At 43.0% G+C, this 18939-nt stretch overlaps 1 pseudogene; it reads left to right on the top strand.

Annotated features, from left to right (window-relative positions):
• LOC102178890 overlaps positions 1-18939 on the top strand; it is a 62367-nt pseudogene that overhangs the window by 6638 nt on the left and 36790 nt on the right.

Here is an 18939-nt window from a genome sequence, read left to right as displayed (position 1 = left end):
ATTACATTATTTAATGATAAAAGGGGTAGATTCTCTAAACATTATTTTTGGGAAGCTTTGAAAATGAAAGTATTAAAGTGTTAGTCACTCAGTCATGTCTGGCTCTTTGCAACTCCATGTACTGTAGCCCTCCAGGCTCCTCTGTCCATGGAATTCTCCAGGCAGGAATAGTAGAGTGGGTTGCCATGCCTTCCTCCAGAGGGTCGTCCCAACCCAGATATTGAACCCGAGTCTCCTGCATTGCAGGTAAATTCTTCACCATCTGACCTACCAGAAAAGCCCTTAATATTAAAAATACTAAATATCATTACTATAAGGTTGAGTTCCCTCTAGGTTACTGTTTGGGCCTAATTTAGATATTAATTTCCATAGTCTCAGTACATTCCAGCCCCAGGTGGCCCAGGGAGCAGGTTAGAGTGACTATCCAGAGATGAATCCAGGAGGAAATTTTTCTTACTGGAGAATCATCTGGCTGGAGTCTGAAAAGAATAGAAATACATGGCAAAAATAACCAGGAGAATTTATTTTATTTTGAAGTCCCTGACATACTTCCTGCAACTCATAAATCTTACTGTTTGTGTTCTAGATTGCTTGGTTTTTGAAGATCTTTGAAAGGACAGTGTTTGCTGGCATTGCTTCTTCTTTCATTTACCTCAGTGGAGAAATGGCAGATTAATCAACCCTCTGGTGCCTGGGAAAATTGCTTTTCAAATCCAGCTTTGATTCAGAGTAGCAAGTAATCCCTGGAGAAGGCTCAGGATTCTTCCTGAATCTCCATGGACTTGATAATGAAGCTCAAGTTCACTGTTTTAAAGGGCATCACAAATCCAAGGATTCTCCCGAAAAAAAAAAAAAAAAAAAACAGCAGGCATGGAGTGCAGGAGGAGGCTTTGTCCTGTTCTTGAATTTTACAGAGAGCAGACCTCGGTCAAGAACAAACTCCCCAAGTGCCGTAAAAGATTCTTTGCCAGCTGACATACCTGTGGTCTTGTTTATTTGTTCCTTTTAATTCAGAAGCAGATTGACTTCTGAAGCAGATTGAATCATAACTGAAAGATTCAGATTCTTAAGTCTTAAAAAAATGAGTTGCATTATGAGAGTTAAATCGTATAAAAAGGTTATCTGTGCAATTAAACACCAATGACATCAGTAATTTCACCAAGTTGATAGTATCTGCATATTTATGTGCTTCTAGCTCTTTCTCGGAGAAGGCAATGGCAACCCACTCCAGTACTCTTGCCTGGAAAATCCCATGGATGGAGGAGCCTGGTAGGCTGCAGTCCATGGGCTCGCTAAGAGTCAGACACAACTGAGCAACTTCCCTTTCACTTTTCACTTTCATGCATTGGAGAAGGAAATGGCAACCCACTCCAGTGTTCTTGCCTTGAGATCCCAGGGATGGGGGAGCCGGGTGGGCTGCTGTCTATGGGGTCACACAGAGTCAGACACGACTGAGCAACTCAGCAGCACTAGCAGCAGCTCTTTCTAGCTATTTAATGAGATTTCAGGCTTTATTTCAAAAAAAATGGAGAGTAGTTTAATATGAAAAATGTTTGATAAATTTATGATAAATGTTTGAAAATTTATGATAAATGTTTATTCAAATAGGAATTTTAGTCTTGACTTAGTCTGTTGCAAGTGGCCTCTTCTATATAGTCTAACAAATCCAATATGAATGATATAAATATTTTGGTGTAAGACATCACCCATCCATTAAGAATCAGGGATGCAGCATTTAAATCTCAATAATGTTATCTAGACATTCCTCCTGAATCTCAAAGCTGCAACCCCTTCATAATACCTAAAGTCATTTAGATTACTGTGGTGTCTGGCACAGAAAGTGGCTATCTGGCCTGCATGTCAAGCTTCAGATTTGAAGTTCTAGTTGCTATTTTTTGAGAGCAAGAAACAAAGAATGAAAGAGCATTAATGGCTAATAAAGAGTATAGTATAATTAATATATTATAGCATATATTAATTTTGTTGATCATTAGGCATCTGCTCAGTCCCCACCTGAGATCTAGTCCAGAATCACCTGCTTAACATCCTCTGGATTCTGGCTTTCTGGATCAGACTCTGTCACCCCTCTCTGTTGGTCTTTGGTTACAGACATCATTACTGACCCTGAACCGCCCATTTTCTCTGATCAGAACCAGCTAAATTTAACTCTTCTGACTGCTGTACTCCCTCTAGAAGTAAAGAATTCAGGGAGTGATGACAAAAAGCCACAGTTTTGAAGGCACATGTTGCTTAAAAGTGTCGGTCAAGGTTCAGGACCCAAATAATTACTTGTGATGAACTAAGATGCAAAGAAAATGCATGTCCTTGTTATTGAAATGTCAAAAAGTTGAGCAGTGCAGTGGCTGCCCTGGAATCCACTGCTTTCCTTTCCCATCCCTCCGTCCACCTCATTGTCCATCCATCCATCATTTCGCCCTCCAGTCAAAACTTTTTTACAGAGCCTGAGCTCTGCTCAGAGCACTGTGCCAGTTCTCAGGTGGAATGAGTGTCTAATTAATTTTGAATTTATTTCTGCATATGGTATGAGAGTGGTCTAGTTTCATTCTTTTGCAGGTAGCTGTCCAGTGTTCCCAACAGCACTGAAGAGACTGTCTTTTCTCCATTGTGTATTCTTGCCTCCTTTGTCATAGATTAATTGACCGTAAATGGATGGGTTTTGTTTTTTTCAGGGTTTTCTATTGTGTTCCATTGATTTCTGTGTATGCATTTTGTCCCAGTACCATTCTGATTTCTGTAGGTTTGTAATATAGTTTAAAATTAAAGAGTATGATACATCTCATTTTTGTTCTCTCTCAAGATTGCTTTGGCTCTTTGGAGGTTTTTGTGGTTCCATAAAAACTCTTAGGATTTTTTGTTTTAGTTCTGTGAAAAATGCCATTGCTACTTGTGTGTGTGTGTGTGTGTGTGTGTGCGTGCGCGTGCGTGCGCACGCGCACGTGCACTTAGTTGCTCAGTCATATCTGACTCTTTGTGACTCCATGGAGTGTAACCCCCCAGGCTCCTGTATCCATGGGGTTCTCCAGGCAAGTCTAGGCTAGAATACTGGAGTAGTCATTCCCTTCTCCAGTGGATCTCCAGTGGATCTTCCCAGTGCAGGAATCAAACCTGGGTCTCTTGCATTGCAGGCAGATTCTTTACCATTTGATATTGCATTGAAACTGCATATTGCTTTGAGTGATCTGGTCTTTCTAACAATGCTAATTCTACCAATCCTTGAGCATGGTATATCTTTCCATTTATTTGTGTCATCTTAATTTTCTTTCATCAGTGTCTTACAGTTTTCAGAGTATAGGTCTTGAACCTCCTTAGTTAAATTTATTCCTAGGTATTTTATTCTTTTGGATGCAATTATAAGCAGGAATGCTTTCTTAATTTCTTCAGCTCTAACTGGTTCTCTTTTTATGTATTCAAAGTCTTTGTTGAAGTTCTCACTGTATTCATCCTTCTCCCAAGGTCAGGGAGCATCTTTTGACCATTACTTTGAATTCTTTGTACTTCCCTGGTGGCTCAGGTAGTAAAGAATCTGCCTGCAATGTGGGAGACCTGGGTTCAATCCCTAAGTTGGGAAGATCCTCTGGAGAAGGGAACAGCTATCCATTCGAGTATTCTGGCCTGGAGAATTCTATGGACAGAGGAGCCTGGTAGGCTATAGTCCATGTAGTCACAGAGTCAGACATTACTCTGCAAATTTCACTTCACTTGAATTTTTTTATCAAAGAGATTACTTATCCCCATATCATTAAGGTCTTTTTCTGAGGTTTTTGTCTTTTTTTATATAACATATTTCTGTTTCTATGAAGTAGGCAAAACTGCTGCCTCTCAGTCTTAAAGGTGTGGCCTTGTGTAGGTGATGATCCTTCTTCTTCAACCCTTACTTAGCTCATCTCTCTGTACTAAGTCACTTCAGTCGTGTCTGACTCTTTGTGACCCCAGGGACTGTAGCCCACCAGGCTCTCTGTACTAAGTCACTTCAGTCGTGTCTGACTCTTTGTGACCCCAGGGACTGTAGCCCACCAGGCTCCTCTGCCCATGGGATTCTCTAGGCAAGAATACTGGAGTGAATTGCCATTTCCTTCTCCAGGGGATCTTCCTAACCCAGGTGTAGAACCTGCATTTCATGTCTCCTGCACTGGCAGGTGGGTTTTTCACTATTAGCACCACCTTTGATTGGCTATTTCTCAAATCTTTGTAGTTGTCTATACACCTGATTTATTCCTGAAGTGGCCCTGTTGCTGAAGGCCTGTGGCTCAAGGGGGTAGAGCTTCTCCTTTAGCACTCAGGTTGAAGCCAGGCCTTCAGGCAGCAGCAACTTCTAAAGTGTGGAGACACATACAGTCCTGGGGCCACGATTGTAATCCCTGCTGCTCTCCAGATATAGGATCTGGAGGTGTCCTCTGGGTGACAATTGCAGAAATTGGGACTCTTGAGGGCTACACAAGCTTCTTCTGGAGTCTGGCTGAGTGGCAGCAAGGCCATAGGTGTTTGAGGATGATGTCTCACAGCTTACTTCCCTGGGGGCCCGTCCTTCACCTCCAGGTATGAGGGAAACCTGAGGCTCTAGGTTGCACAGATGGATCTTTTTCACAGGAAGCTTGGGGTTGTGTTTGTCTATTGGCCTGCGGTGCCTGGGGGTGGTGGCCTGATAAGAGCTCTCTCTCTGGTTGTTACTGTCCCATGGGCCTCAGGGTCTCCAGTCCTACTGGCCACCAGGGCATGTCCCCATATGCATTGTGTATGCTCCTGCTGGGCTCAGCCAGAGGGTGTGGGGGCCGGACTTGCTCCCTTGTTTGGGGAAGACAGGGGGAGGATGACTTGACTTAGGTGGGAGCACAATGGTGCCTCAGTCTCTGGGCAGCATTTTCCTTCCCCTACCCTCCAGTAGACATCTTTGGATTCACAAATGACTGTCCCTTACACACAGTCTCAACAGGTGTCACACTGTGGGCATTTCACTTATCTCGGGGCAAGTTCAACTTCATGACTCCCCTACCTGCCTAGGTGTGGCCCTTCCTATCCTCTGTTGTGGATCTGATGCTCAGCTAGTTCTCAGGTCCTGTCTGGGGAGAATCGACCCATGTGTAACTGCATATTTTAGTTATGTCCTCCCATGGACATATTTGTCATACCCATGGGAGGAGGTGGGTTCAGCTTCTTCCTTCATCACCACCTTGAACTAACCTTGACCTGAGAGTCTGTAAAGGTCCAGGTGCAAACTGCACCCCAGATGTGTTTAGTCAAAATCTCTGGGAGGCAGGTGAATGTGTGATGGTACAAGGATTGTTTAATTAAAGCTCCTCAGGCCTGCTGTCCTGGCTAGCCTAGGCAGGTTGCTGCCAACTAACTTGGTCTATCTTAGTCTGTCCTTTATTAAACTTTTATTGCTCTGTAAGAGTTGGTCAAAAGCATACATCTCTATATTCATGCTTCCAAATGGAACAGGGAACAATTTAACTGTGCTTATACATCATGGTATCCGGTCCCATCACTTCATGGCAAATAGATGGAGAAACAGTGGAAACAGTGGCAGACTTTATTTTGGGGGGCTCCAAAATCACTGCACATGGTGACTGCAGCCATGAAATTAAAAGACGCTTACTCCTTGGAAGGAACGTTATGACAAACCTAGACAGCATATTAAAAAGCCGAGATTACTTTGACAACAAAAATCTGTCTAGTCAAGGCTATGGTTTTTCCAGTAGTCATATACGGATGTGAAAGTTGGACTATAAAGAAAGCTGAGTGCAGAAGAATTGATGCTTTTGAATTGTGATTTTGGAGAAGACTCTTGAGAGTCCCTTGGACTGCAAGGAGATCCAACCAGTCCATTCTGAAGGAGATCAGCCCTGGGATTTCTTTTCTGGCAGGCTACACCCCATGGGGTCACAAACAGTCAGACAGGACTGAAGCAACTTAGCACTCACTCCTTAGCTCCAAGGCCAGGATCCAGTTGTGTTCCAGTGTGGGGACAGATTTCAGCTCCAGCAACCCAGTCTGCTTGCTGGTGAGTGAGCTGAGGGGCTTCCAGGATGTTAGTGTTTATGCTGCTCCAGATGGATCGTTTAGGAGAGAAGACCAGCCTGACTTGACTATTGGCACTTCTGGCCCCAGCTGGGATGGTGGGGCTCACTTTTGGCTCCCTCTCAGTTTGGCAGTTTTAAAAGTGTTTTCAACTCAAAGCCCCAGGGATTCCGGTACAAAAATGCTGAAAAACCTCAAGTACACTGGTCTGTTTATAAAAATCAGAGGGTCCCTGTCCCACCCAGGAGAGGTCAGGGAAATACATTCATCTAAATTTGAGAAGGTTCTTGACTAAAGATTTCTATCTGATTTAATCTACATCCATAGCAATTCTGTAATTGAGCAATAAGTCATTTATTGTGAAGGTTAAGAGTGTGTTTCTGACTGTGACCCAGGCAACCCTAGCTGTGTTCCCTCTCTATATATTCTTGGTCAAGTAGGGAGACTGAAGGTTTTGGACTAATTTTCTTCCTCTAGAGGCATTTTTAGCATGTTGCCCACCTGTTGTGACAGGACTATTAAGCAACAAATGCCCGTGTGTGTGGTGATGTGGGTGTCATAGCAACAGCATCCCTGGATCAGTCCCCACAACAACTCAGCTTTGGGAGATGGAGAAGTTGAAAGAAGGCTAGCTTGGGAGCTGGGGCCTAGGACGCTGGGAGGGGCTTCCCCGGTGTGGGGACAGCACATCCCAAGGCAGAGAGCCTGTGGATTCCAGGTTCTCTGCATGGTTCCCTGTGTGGATGTTTCTGGGCCAAGAGTTGAGGATAAAGATGGAGAGAGAGACTGGTCCCAGGTGTGGCAACTCCAACAGGTAGTCAGCTTTGTGTTCTCTTTAGGTCACCTCATCAGAACCCACTTTGACAGTGAGCCTCAGGTAGACCTCTCCAATTCTCACCTCTGTCTACACTCCAGGTTCCTCACTAGCTGCCCCCGTGTGGCTTCCCTACTTGCTCTATGGTTGGTTGTCCTGATCTCATCCACTAAGACAAGAGCTCCTTCTGATTCTCCTCCATCCCTCCCCCCACCATGCAAAATTTACCAACCAGGATCTGCTGACTGGACCTACAAGATGCTTACCCAAGATGTGAACCCTCTTCAGCTCTACTCCCCACCCCTTCTTCCATCAGCACAGCCTCCTGGATGCAGAGGTACCCCTGCTCTTCCTCCTCTGCAGCCACTGGAGTCACTCTGGAAAAGAGATCCCCATTGTCCCTCTCACTGGGTGGAGTGGTTGGCGATCAGAGTCCTCTTAGCTTGAGTTCAAGAGAAGTGAAGTGTTGGGCAAGTACTGCTCTGAGTCCAGCCATCTCTTGGAGAGTTTTGCTTTGAAACTCCCTCTGTAGGTGATGCAGGGCAGGAGGTGGCAGGCTTTCCTCCTGGTACTCCAGCCCTGCAGCTCTCCTATCAATCCAGGCAGCGGCTGAGCATCTGCATACAGGTGGGGCTGCTGGTGTTGCACTGACTGGAGCTCAGCCCTCATGTCTCTACAGCGTGGGATGCAGGGGCATCAGCTGACAGTGAGGAGGAGGAGCAAGTGGAAGAGGAAGTGGGTCTGGGGATGTGTTATGGAGGCTTGACCAGCCCTTCCTGCTGCCTGGAAGGCTCTGGCTAGAATTTTCACATGGCTGGTGGCTCTGTGACAGTCAGTACTCAGCTTAAATGTCACTTCCTCAGAGAGGCTGTCCCTGAACTCAGAATCTAAAACAGCCACCCTGACTCTCTCAATCACATCACTCTGTTTTAATTCTTGGAATAGCAAGTGTCACTGTGAGATATTTAGTTGTTAACTTATTTCTATCTCTTGCTAGTGTGTGTGCTCTTCTGTTCCTTACTACTGACACTGAGGCCTACTGGGCTCTGAGCAGATAGAAAAATCTTCATGCATAAGCCTGAGACATTCTTCTCCCTTCCAGAAAAAGTACAAATGTGCTGTGATGAAATACAGTATAATGCAAAACCCGATTTGGTTATATGGACTTGAATAGCCTGGGATTATATCCTCGTGTGTGTATGTGTGTGTGTGTATGTATGATGCACATGTGTGTCTGTGTCTGTGTCTGTGTGTGTGTGTGTGTATGCACACACAGGGATGGGAGTGCATCCTGTAGCCTTGGCTTCATCAACAGCTAATGTAAGTCCCAAATGGCCTGTACCCACCTAGGTAAACAGCAGGTCTGAGCCCTCAAGTCACTCAGTACTTACTGAGCTGTGCACCAGCCTCTCCTCCAATGAGATCGAAGCTCAGACACAGGCAGTCAATATTACATAATTCTGAACTAAGCATATCAAGAAATATATATATGTATATATAAATATATATCTGAAAAAAGACACTAATTGGAAAATAAATAGGTACCCCAGTGTTCACAGCAACACTATTTACGACAGCCAAGACACAGAAGCCACCCAAGCATTCATGTACAGAAAAAGAATGGGTAAAGAAGATATGGTATGTGTATATATACACAACGAATATTACTTAGCCACAAAATGAAATAATGTCATTTGCAGTAACATGGATGGACTTGAAGGGCATTATGCTTGGTGAAATTAGTCAGAGAAAGATAAGTACTGCTTGATATCACTTATATGTGAACTATAAAAAAATACAACAAGCTAGTGAATGAAACAACAACAAAAAAGCAGACATGCACGCATAGAGAACAAACTAGTAGTTAGCAGTGGGGTAGGGGGAAAAGACTTATTATAGAATTAGATGAAATCATATGCGCGAAATCTTTGAAACTGTAAAGCACAAAGGAGTTTAAAGGATCTTTCATTCAAAAAAAAAATGTTAAAGAAAGAAACTTTAAAATGGGAAAATGAAGCAAATGGGTACTGCTTGGACTCGATGTCTGATCTGGGTCCCAGAGTTGTCTGACTCTGCAGAAGCTGCTGTCTTGAAGCCTGTCCTGAATCTGAGACAGGCTCCTTTTGTCTTAAGGGGATAGTTTACAATTCCTTTAAAAAATCCTAACCTTTCCAGGGAGAGATTGTAATTATCCAAAAAATTCTTATGTAGTCTTTAAAAATGGACAAAAAAATGTCCATGGTATACACCGTTTAAAATAATCCATGGAAGTATGTGTGCGCTGTGCATGTGTTTCCTTCTGAATCTCTAGTGATGGTCCTGAGGGCCCATGAGGCCTGGGATTGGACCTGTGCACGATTCTCTAAAAGGATGAGATAGGAAGGGACTGTTTATTTAGCCAAGAAGCCAGGACCACTCGTCTTCCCATAGGCAGGAAATACTAAAATAGTGAACAAAGATAAACTCCAGAAAGAAAAGGGATTTCCTCAGTGCTGATCTGGCCCATCCTTTCTGTTTAAGCCCATTCATCAAACTTCCCATCACCTTAGTGGCAAACTAAGTAAATCTGAGGAATCAAACCCAGATTGATGAAAGCTGAGTTATGAATAGATGTTTCAGACAGTTTCAGCTTCTATGTGTAAAAAAAAAAAAAAAAAAAAAAGCTCATGTAGGTGAGATGATCTGCTGTTGGGGACCCTGTGATTAGTGATGCTTCTTGTTTATGACTTGAAAAAAATCAAAGTTTTTTGGGCTTCACACAGGGACCATCAGAGACCTGAGGAGGCTTACGTGGTTGAGGGGTAGTCTGCATTTTTTCCTCATTTCTGAAATTCACCTCACTGAAATACCAGTAAATTACAAACCATATAATATTCTGGGTGGATAGGCAGAGACTGCAATGTTTTCTTTTTTTCACTTATTTAGGCTGGAGGAGGAAAAATAGACTCCGAAGAGGTCCTGATCTATGAAGAGGATTTAGATGAAGGAGATGGTACTGAAGGTGACTTGGAGGAAAGCACAAAATTAAAACTCTTCTGCAGGTTGGCCTCCATGGCCTCTAAGCTGAGAGAGTTTATTGGCAACATGATAACCACTGCAGGAAAGGCTGTCTTGAAGATTTTACTGGGTTCATCAGGTGAGAACCTCCAAGTCCTGGGGCGCACAGGGAGCAAGCTGGCCAATGATGAAAGCAGGAAACAGTTCTATTACACAGCAACAAAATCATAACTGTAGCTTTTGTGAAACTGGCCACATGTACAAACCACACACACACACACACACACACACACACACACACACACACACAGCTTTTCCCATCCAGTTGTAGGTTTTATGTATTAGATGGTTTCTGTTAACCTCTGTAAAGCAGTGTTTTCCCTTAGTAGTTAGGTGATGTTTTCTACGTGACCAACAGGACCACTGTTCACCTCCCTCAGAGCCTGTAGGTGATCTGTGACAGAGGACCCTTTTCTGTCCCTGTCCAGAGTTACACATGGGCTTTCGGAAGCTTGTCTGTTTACATTGAGTCATTAGGTCTCTTAATTTAACTCTTCAGGATAGCGTTTTTCTTCCCCAGTTAGATGGTAATCTCCCAGCACACATGCCCACTACCTCTCCCTGTTGGCTTCAGGCTGCTCCTTCCATAAATATCTTATCTCCATTTTTGCCCTGTCCCCATTGCCCCATAGCTGCTGCAAAATTATTCCATCCTGCTTCTGTGAAGTTTCATGAGATGAAGCAACTCTTTTTCCATAGGAGAGTTAAAAGATAGACAAGTGAAGAGTATTTCTCAGGAAATGTAACTCAGGACTTTAATGAGAAGTTATTTCAAAATGCTCCCTGCAAAGTTTTTAAATGCCTATGAAGGAATGATTTCATTTGACCTTTCCACTTTTAGTGATAGAGCAAATCACATTTTGTTGGGCAGGACAAAGGTTTAGTGAGGTTTTATCTGCCACAGAATGCAATATTATCATGGACCCTTGTCAACAGACAAGCAAAAGTAAATCATTATTTTAAAAATTTATCACGGATACAGTATTCCTGAAAAACTGGGGGGGAATAGAAAGATGGAAACAGGCAAGCAAACATGCCAAATTCTACTGGTTGGAGAAGCGAATGTTCGTTGATAGGGCTCAAGTGCCACAGGTAAGATTTCTTCATCATCTGATATTTCCCCATATTTACAAATTTCACTTTACTTATGACTTTTTTTTTCACAATACAAATAGCACTAATTTTGATTTCATCAAGAGAGTGTGGTGAATTTTACTACCAGCATTGGAGGAATTCCTCTTCATCCCCAACAGTGACGGGGGCTGAGCTGTGCGGGATTTCCTCCTCTCAGCATTTCTCACACAAGCACCCCCCCCCACTCCCACAGGGATGATGCTGCCCTCTCTGACCTCGTCCGTGTACTTCTTCGTGTTCCTGGGCCTATGCACCTGGTGGTCCTGGTGCCGGACCTTTGACCCCTTGCTGTTCGGCTATCTCTGCATCCTGCTGCCTTCTTCACCGCAGGACACCTGGTCGGACTCTATCTGTACCAGTTCCCAGTTCTTCCAGGAAGCCATTCCCCACAACGACTACTACGCCAGGTTAAGAGGCATTGCTGGACATTTGAAGATTCCATAAGATAATCCTGGAGCCCTCGGGAGGACCCTACTGGGCCCTGAGCATCTGCTAAGTTTCTTCTGATGCTCACTGGTGGGTCAGCCGGGCTTTGGTGGAGATGGGGACATGGTCTCTGCCTGCCACACAGTCTGGAGGGAAGAGGTGTTGTTTCAGGTGGAGGTGCTGCTAGGATGAAGTGGAGGGAAGCTGCTGTTTGCAGGAAAGAGCAGACACATAGTCTTGGTTGAGAAAGGAGACTAGGGAGAATGTTTTACAGCAAAGCATAAGATGGACATGTCAGAGCATCTGTGGGAGGGAGCTCTCAAGGGCAAACAGAGGACAAACTGAGCGTCAAAAAGAACTGAGTGATCATTAAAATGTAAAAGTGAAAATACATGAATCCATGGTGTGTGTGTGTGTGTGAGAGAGAGAGAGAGAAAGAGAGAGAGAGAGAGAGAGAGGGATTTAATGTGCTTCAGTTGAAGTTGACTATTATCCCAAAGTCTTTTATAAAAATGAGAATTCAAGGTAAAGAACCCAACATTTGCTTTGACTTTTAAGAAGGAATTCTAGGCCATTCTCGGTTAATGAGGGAAAACTCCTCTTGACAGAATGACACTAGCTAATGAAGGGAAAGGAGTGATAGAATTAGAAAACTACCATTTATCATTTCTTCATGAGATACTTAAATCTGTTCACAAATTGAAACCATGACTTAAAGAGGCTCCTTGGAGGAAGATTGTTTGCAAGGATGACAGAGTGTAAGCTTGCTGATCATTTGCTAATTGCAAAGGGAAAAGCTCCTTCTGGGGTAGTCAGCACCTTGACCAGTTGATCCAAACAAATTTTGCTAGAGTGGGGTCCCTTGACCTTTCAGACTTCTAGGCTGGATGCAGTGTGGGGAACGAAGCACAGTATTGTTAAGGCTTTAGACCTAACCTCCAATTTCCAGGAAATATAAGGGACAGGAATGTGGTTTAATTGACTCCACAGGGAAGCAGTCATTAAGTCCAGAATATAGAATGTAAGGGAAGAGACTTGGTCTCTTCGAAAATCAGCATTCTGAAAAAGAAGTATGTGTGGAGGTTGTGGGCAAAGACCATTCTACTTCGAAGGAGAAGCAAGGAAGCCTGCAGATAGATGAGAAGCCCAACTCTGGATCACATCCCAGTTAAAAGACAAATTCTTTTGAGATTAAATGGGGAAATTTCAATATTCACTGGTTATTAACTGATAGTACAGACTCCCTGTTAGTTCTCAGGTGCATGGTTGTATGTGGATATCTGGGAAAATGTCATTATTTTAGAAGATATGGGGTGAATTCTTTAGGATACACAAACATGAAAAACCAAGAGGAGCCAAGACATGGAAATACCTACGTGTTTGTTGATGGACGAATGACAAATGAAAATATAGTATACATATATAAGGAATGTTACTTGGCCATGAAAAAGAAGGAAGTCCTGCTATTTGCAACAACCTGGAATTCCCTGGTGGCTCAGATGGTAAAGTGTCTGCCTGCAATGCAGGAGACCTGGGTTCGATCCCTGGGTTGGAAAGATCCCCTGGAGGAGGAAATGGCAACCCACTCCAGTATGCTTGCCTGGAAAATCCCATGGACAGAGGAACCTGGTAGGCTACAGTCCATGGGATCACAAAGAGCTGGACACAACTGAGTGACTTCATTTTTTTGGATGAACATGGAGGGCATTGTGCTGAGCGAAATAAGTCAGAGAAAAATGAATACTGCATGATCTCACCCCTTAGGTGGAATCTAAACAGAAAGTCAAACCTAAAGAAACAGAGAGTGGAGTGATGGTTGCTAAGCACTGGAGGGTGGGGAGTATAGGCAGAGGTGGAAAAGGTACATATTTTCAGGTATGAGATTAGTAAATTCTGAGGATATGTCTACAAGGGGTCTGTAGTAGTAGCACTGCATTGTAATAACATTGTACTGACATGTGCTGAGAATAGACCTTAAACCTTCATACCACAAAAAAGAAAAGAAAAAGAGTAGCTATGTGAAGTGATTATTAACTTGATTGAGATGCTATGCATCATTTTACAGTCTATACTTATATCAAATCATCATGCTGTCCACTTTAAATATAATTGTACCTCAGTAAAGCTGGAGGAACGGAGAAGTCTCTTTAATAATGCAGATTTACATAATATTTATTTTAAGCAGAATTTGATAGATACAAAATTTCAGTGCAGACATTAGTTCTAGGCTAAGTGAGTCTTAGTTTCTTCTAGACACATAATTTTTCATTTATTGAACACATATAGAAAAATGTTTTTACTGTTGGAAGGTTGTTAGTTCCAGACTAAATGAATATTTCAGTTCTATAAGTTTAATTTTTGGTTTTATTGGACTCATAGAGCAAAAAGTTTTGCACTGTTGGACTTTTAGGGGATGATTTAATTGGAAATGTAAGTTGTATACCTTCTATGGGGCTGCGGTCGCTCCACATACCCCAATTTAAGACTCTTTTCTGCCATCTAGAGACTGATAATAGGAAATACAAAGACTATTCTGAACCACCCTGAAAACATCTCTTCTGTAAAGGATCAGTTAGCAAATATTTTAGATTTTGCAGGCCTATGGTCTCTGTGACAATTCTTCCAAGAAGCCATTTCAGTGCAAAAGCATCCCTGGACAAGATTTTAAGGTTTTGGCTGCTGCTGCTGATGCTAAATCACTTCAGTCATGTCCTACTCTGTGTGACCCCGTAGACGGCAGCCCACCAGGCTCCTCTGTCCCTGGGATTCTCCAGGCAAGAACACTGGAGTGGGGTGCCATTTCCTTCTCCTACGCACGCATGTGTGCTAAGTCGCTTCAGTCGTGTCTGACTCTGTGCGACCCTATAGACAGCAGCCCATCAGGCTCTTCTGTCCATAAGATTCTCTGGGCAAGAATACTGGAGTGGGTTGCCATTTCCTTCTCCCAAGGTTTTGGCTAGGTCCTAGCAAAACATCGTGGACACTGAACTTCGGATTTCAAAATATTTTCACATTTCATGAAATACTATTTTTCTTTTGATTTTTCCCAACCACTTAAAAATGTAAAAACCATTATTAGCTCACTAGTTATAACAGGTGGTAAACCAGAATTTGTCAACCAAGTGGGTAGATAATAGCAGTCCTAATAGTGTAATAACTTCCCATCTTTATCTTTCATAGGGATCACCTCAAACTTAAAATTATGGGTGTAAGTTTTTATAGACACTTTGAAGAATATCATATATGAAACGAATCACCAGTCCAGGTTCGATGAATGATACTGGATGCTTGGGGCTGGTGCACTGAGACGACCCAGAGGGATGGTACGGGGAGGGAGGAGGGAGGGGGGTTCTGGATGGGGAACACATGTATACCTGTGGCGGATACATGTTGATGTATGGCAAAACCAATACAATATTGTAAAGTAATTAGCCTCCAATTAAAATAAATAAATTTATATTAAAAAAAGAAGTTTAAAAGCTTCATCGCTATACTCTCATAGAGTTGGGTGGTTTATCACAGAATAGATAGTTTGAGCTAAACAATGCAGTATATATACATTTATGTATACACATATATATGTGTGTATACACATGTTTGCATGTAAGCTGCCTTGTTGTAGATTCTTCCTCCATTAACTTGGTGAAAATATGACATTGCCTTTTAGCCTTTGAAAGCTTAGAAATTTATGTATTTTAAATGATAGCTTTTTCTTAAGGTGTAATTTCAATGCATTGCTATCCACCAACTGAGCTGGCAGAAAACAAACTGGAAACAAAGGGGAAGAAAAAGTCATCTTGCATGGGCGTTTGTCAAAAATTTCATAACCACAGAGACTCCAGCCCAAGTATCTAGCTTCGGATGTGGCAGTACTCAAAACCATCCAAGTCGTTTTTGACTTCTTGTAAGCTTTCAAATAGGCTTTCTGCTGAAGATTAGCTTTATTTTTAGAATATATTTAGAATACTTTTAGAAATATTGAATTGATTTGTTTATCATTAGGATGCTTGTTGGTGATTGTTTGGAAAAGCATAAAAAAGAATCAGAACACATGTGAACCCATGGCTGATTCATATCAATGTATGGCCAAAATCCACTAGAATATTGTAAAGTAATCAGCCTCCAACTAAAATAAATAATCTTTTTAAAAAAAGAATCAGGAAAAACACTTAAAAAAATCATAACTCTCAGAAATACTGTTCGTTTTTGGTCTGTATTCTCCCAGTGCTTTTTCTGTGCATAAGTGTGCTTTTTACAAACAGGTTTTGAATCGTGATGCTTTACTGTTGCACAGTATGGTGCACAGGCTGTTCTATAATTTGCTCTGTGCAACTTCTGCATCTCTTCATGTCATGAAACGTTCCTCTCAAGTGTGATTTCCATGGACTTCAAAGCTTTTGATGGTGTTTGACTGTGTAGATGTGTTGTAATGTAGTCAGTCCTTGATATCTGACCCAGGAGATTTAGATTCTTCATTTTTGCTCTCTTGAGAATCCATGTTACTTATGAACTTAGGAAAAATTCATAATGATTGGAAGAAGCCCCAGGGTCCCTCAGCTGTGTGCGAGCCTCTGCCAGGCTGACTAGCGCTCTGCTCTGTGGGAGGTCATGGAGGTTTCCCTGGTCCTGGGACCACACAATCCTACTCCATAGGTCTGCACACAGGTAGTGTGACCTGAAATCCAGCACCTGTGTGGAGCACACCTCTGTGGGCTCATGTTTCTCTGAGATGACATCTTCTTTCAACCCCAGGCTCCCAAGAGATCATATGATTCCTTCCAACTCCACTCACAACTGGGTGGAGTTCCTCAAAGGTTCTAGCCAGGGAAGCCTGTGGAGCAGGTGGGCAGGGACCAGTAGCGGACAGGGCGGACAGCAGACTGGTAGGACATAGAGAAGGGGCAGGGAGGAGGGTTGCCCAGAGAAAAGTTAGTGATTCCCCCCTGTTTGTGCACAGAACTGTCCAAATTCTCCAAAACAAAGATCGGGGCTGTTTTCTGATTGTTATGAACTAACTATGGGAAGGTTGGGCTTCCCTGGTGGCTCAAATGGTGAATCTGCCTGCATTGTAGGAGACCAGGGTTCAATCCCTGGGTTGGGAAGATCCGTTGGAGAAGGAAATGGCTACCCACTTCAGTATTCTTGCCTGGAGAATCCCAGGGACAGAGGAGCCTGGCGGGCTACTAAGTCCATAGGGCCACAAACAGTAGGACATTACTGGAGCAAGTAACACACGGAAAGGTTAAGGCAGAATGAGAGTAGGATATGAGACACTGGGTATATGGTTCACATGGTTATAACCCATAAAAATTCAGTGCCCCCTCTTGTGAAGTTGATCCAGCAAAATAAAGCTTTAAAGCTAATCCACATAACTTGCAAAAGACAGATAACATACCACTCAGCACAGTTTGTTTAATGGAATAGGGCCCAGTTCCAACATATTCTGGCTTGTCTCCCTAAGGAAAATGGCAGACTAAACAAAATTTGGCTCAGTTAATCCCAAGTATGTGACCTTCCAAAGGTTCTGTGTTTCCTTGGGAATTTCTGTAGACAACAAACACCTTACACTTTGAAGGCCAGGAGGCAAGGGTCAGGGTTCAGAGTCCTCACCTGGGTTCCTCTCTGTGATAAAGCCACCAGTCCCAGCCAGTTTGTGTCCTGTGGGTTTTCTGCACCAAAAGTGTGGAATGTGCTCTGAGTGGAGGATGAGACCGAAGTAGGTGGACCTGACTTGCTCTGTGGTGTCCTTGAACGTGAGCTGAAATGTGTTGAATGCAATAAACAAACATCTACTCGCTGGTGACTTTCCAAAAATCCAATTTTAACAGTGTCACCTCACTGTTGACTGTTTCCTTGCAAAGCTGACAATGCAGGTAATTCTGAGGTGAACTTATGTAAAAGCAGTCCTGGACAAAGGCGAGGTAGGGGGGCGGTCATTGTTTTCTCACCAAAATTATCTGGACAATCCCAGCGAACATTCTGACGTGGGCCAAGTGGAGGTCTTGGCAGGGGAATCAGTGTCTACTGTTTTCGTAGTCATGACAGAGAGAATGATGGAACCTGTAGGTTTTATTCTTGGTGTGTTATGAACATTTGTGCGCAGTGAACACTCATATGGGGTTGCCTGAATAGCCCCCAAAGTCGCGTCTCATCATCTCTGACCGACTGTCATTCCAACTGCTGCACTTTCTCTGCGACAGTCACAGTCACTTCCTCTACACTGCAAGGGTTGGACTTCTTTGCTCAAATTCATTTTGTTGTTGTGCTTCTTTTTTTTTTTTCACCTTAGATCCTGCAATTTGAAAATGAACAAGAATTGTGGGAAGGAATGGGAGAGATTTTCGGACCATTCCCTGTAGAGGCAGCATTCTCTATTAAATAAATACACAACTTGTCCCATGTCGCCCTTTCTATGTCGTTTCAACAAATCACAATAAGAAAATGCATTTTGTTTAGTGAAGGAAAAGCATGTCTATTCCAGTGTTAAAAACCATATAAGAAAGAAAAGCCAAAGCCTCAAACTTCAACAATATTTAACCATTCTGTAACAAATGACAAAAATGAAAAAAAAATGAAGAGTACAATATTATTTATTATATTTATCCTATTCTTATACTAGTCATTAAAATGTCAGTAATATGTCAAGAGTCATAATGGCCCTGGTGCTGTGTCTTTTTCTTCTAGTTTGGAGAAGCCAGTGGGTTCCTAGAAAGTGATATAATGCAGTCACTCTTGTGTTGTGTCTGGTGCTGTTAGCTTTGCAGGTGGTTGTCTAATGTGGCTTGTTCTAGTGAGTTTGCAGCCTCACCTGGGACAGCCACGGTGCTGCCCCCTCATCAGAGCCATCTGAGCCTAGCACAGAAATAGCACAGAAAGATGAAATTGTTCTTAATGGAGGCAGGTTGGTGAGAACTTCATCTGGAAGCAGTCCAGTGTGAGGAAAATTAATGTCAAGCAGGTCATTTTCATGCTGAGGAATGTAAACGAACCTGTGGTTAACACTTCCCCTTTTTGTTTAGGGTGTCACCACCAGGTAGCCGATGGTTTAGTTTGTCCAGTAGGTAGGTGACATAACAGCAACCAAACTCTTGTTTCTTTTTGGTTTAAGTGACCAATCTCAGACCCACTTCATTTGTGCTCATCTAAAAGGCAAAAACTGGGAACCAAGAGAAACAAATTGATTTTCCACAGATAAATGGAAAATCAATAGAATGTAAATACTTAACCCCCAAGTGCATTCGGGGGATCTCCACAACCTGATGGTCACCTGGGGCCATGAGTGGGTGTGGTGTTGACTCAAGATCCCTGGGAAAGGGGGTCCCTGGGTGGGGTGTCACCATGCCACCCAGATGACACCTGGCATCATGTATAAAGCAGCCACTGCCCCTGACCAGGCAGACAAGCCTCTGCACTGGACATCTGTCCAACCTGAACCTGAAACCTCCTAGCCTGGGCTTCTGGAAGTGCAG

The sequence above is a fragment of the Capra hircus genome, unplaced genomic scaffold, assembly GCF_001704415.2.
Source record: "Capra hircus breed San Clemente unplaced genomic scaffold, ASM170441v1, whole genome shotgun sequence".
NCBI classification, from domain to species: domain Eukaryota; kingdom Metazoa; phylum Chordata; class Mammalia; order Artiodactyla; family Bovidae; genus Capra; species Capra hircus.
Note: the sequence above shows the minus strand (reverse complement) of the source record. Positions and strands in the feature narration are given on the sequence as shown.